The sequence below is a fragment of the Phoca vitulina genome, unplaced genomic scaffold, assembly GCF_004348235.1.
Source record: "Phoca vitulina isolate PV1807 unplaced genomic scaffold, GSC_HSeal_1.0 scaffold8, whole genome shotgun sequence".
In the NCBI taxonomy this organism is placed as follows: Eukaryota; Metazoa; Chordata; class Mammalia; order Carnivora; family Phocidae; genus Phoca; species Phoca vitulina.
The window spans coordinates 280,731-282,937 of NW_022589711.1; the positions used below are offsets into that span (position 1 = coordinate 280,731).

The 2,207-nt window shown below is 45.1% G+C and overlaps 1 pseudogene; it reads right to left on the bottom strand.

Annotated features, from left to right (window-relative positions):
• Positions 1 to 236: 236 nt before the first annotated feature.
• LOC116633644 lies at positions 237 to 1,919 on the bottom strand (annotated as a pseudogene).
• Positions 1,920 to 2,207: the final 288 nt, after the last annotated feature.

Consider the following 2,207-nt stretch of genomic DNA (forward strand, 5'->3'; position numbering starts at 1 on the left):
CCATATACACAGGTTATGGAAAACTTCAGAACTGACCTTCTCAAAAACAGAAAAAAACAAAAAACAAACCCCACAAACTTAGAGTGTTTTTGTTATTGCTGAATCTAATTAGATTTAAAGGATACCACTGAATACTAAATTCAGGTATTTACTAAATAGTGTTGATTTCTACTACCCGAGCAGCCCTAACAAACCAACAGCTGGAACAGGGATAATTTTTCTCAGTTCACTGTTTATTAGGAAGTTGAAATATTTTTGGTTAAAGCCTTCATTTTTCCTGTGGATTCCAACATGTGAGGTCCAAACAACTGTTTCTGAGGTGGCCTCTGATGCAGAGTTTGGAACTCCTTTTTCGATTTCACCTTGACTATCCCTTTTTATCGGTAAGCAAATTTCTTTCTCAGAGCCTCTGCTAGGAGGACAGCCGGGTCAGTAGCTTCCACTGGTTTGGGCTTTATATCCTGTTCTGACCTTTTTACTGACCTAAGTTCTACACAGTTCCCATCTTTAAGGCTCTCTAGCATATTTGGCGTATCAGGTTTCTTTGGCCTGCTCTTTTATTTTATTTTTTTTTTTATTTTTTTATTGTTATGTTAATCCCCATACATTACATCATTAGTTTTATATATAGTGTTCCATGATTCATTGTTTGTGCATAACACCCAGTGCTCCATGCAGAACGTGCCCTCCTCAATACCCATCACCAGGCTAACCCATCCTCCCACCCCCCTCCCCTCTAGAACCCTCAGTTTGTTTTTCAGAGTCCATCGTCTCTCATGGTTCTTCTCCCCCTCCGATTTCCCCCCCTTCATTCTTCCCCTCCTGCTACATTCTTCTTCTTTTTTTCTTTCTTAACATATATTGCATTATTTGTTTCAGAGGTACAGATCTGAGATTCAACAGTCTTGCACAATTCACAGCGCTTACCAAAACACATACCCTCCCCAGTGTCCATCACCCAGTCACCCCATCCCTCCCACCCCACCCCCCACTCCAGCAACCCTGCTCTTAACCAGAGTCTTCCCCGCACAGGCTTTTTTCAAACCTCTTCTTCCCTCTTTTTTTTTTTTTTTTTTAAGATTTTATTTATTTGACAGAGACAGAGACAGCGAGAGAGGGAACACAAGCAGGGGGAGTGGGAGGGGGAGAAGCAGGCTTCCCCCTGAGCAGGGAGCCCGATGACGGGGCTCGATTCCAGGACCCTGGGATCATGACCTGAGCCGAAGGCAGACGCTTAACGACTGAGCCACCCAGGCGCCCCTCTCCTTCCCTCTTTCATCGGGTCAATAGCAGATACACTTTGGTGGAGCCCTGATGGGGGGAGGGGTGGGGAGGGTTGGGGGAGAGTGGTGGGACTGTGGGTGGTACTGCAGAACAGATGTGGTAGAATCTAAATCAACTGCAATGAGCTTTTGCTGTTCTTGCAGGGTCACAGTTTTGGCAATCTGAGCTCTGAGAGCAGCAAGTTCATTTTCAAGGGCACTGATCTTCTGCAATCCTTGCTCATTTGCTAGTGCTATCTTCAGATGAGGCTCTTCTAGAGACAGTTTCGGTAAGGAAAACCGCCTGCTTGGAGGTTTATCAAAGAAAGGAAGGTCATCCTGAAGGGGTTGTCTTGATTTGACCTCTGTCCACCGTCTTGTTAAACACTCCCCTTCTTCTTTGGCTACCTGTCCAACATCAGCAAAAGACACCATTTCATCATTTCCTGGATGGCTGGGGCTCCATTGTATTTTAGGGCTGGTAAGCTGAAACTGAACTCTTGGACACTGGATCAGAGATAAATTAGTACCAATTTTACTTAGGATACTTCGAGATGAACCATAAGGCCTCCCAGACCAAAGTACCAGTACTGATTGCATGCTTACTCTAACCTATTGAAAAACCATCCTAATTAGGTGCCTAATCTTGCCAAGCATTTAGATAGAAAGTCTCCACATTTGCATTTCAAGTACTTCAGAGTACATTGCAGTAATGGTCCAATAAGCACACTCACCCCTGGCAGCTGGGCGCCTTCTTTGAGGAGGAAGACGGAATCTCTCTTCAGGCCCCGCACCAGCCCAACCCGGGGCTCGATCTCAAAACCCTGAGATTTTTGACCTGAGCCAAAATCAAGAGTCAGGTGCTTAACCGACTGAACCACCCAGGTGCCCCAGGAATAGTCTAAACGAGAACATTAACACAGTTCAACACTCACTTAAGCACTG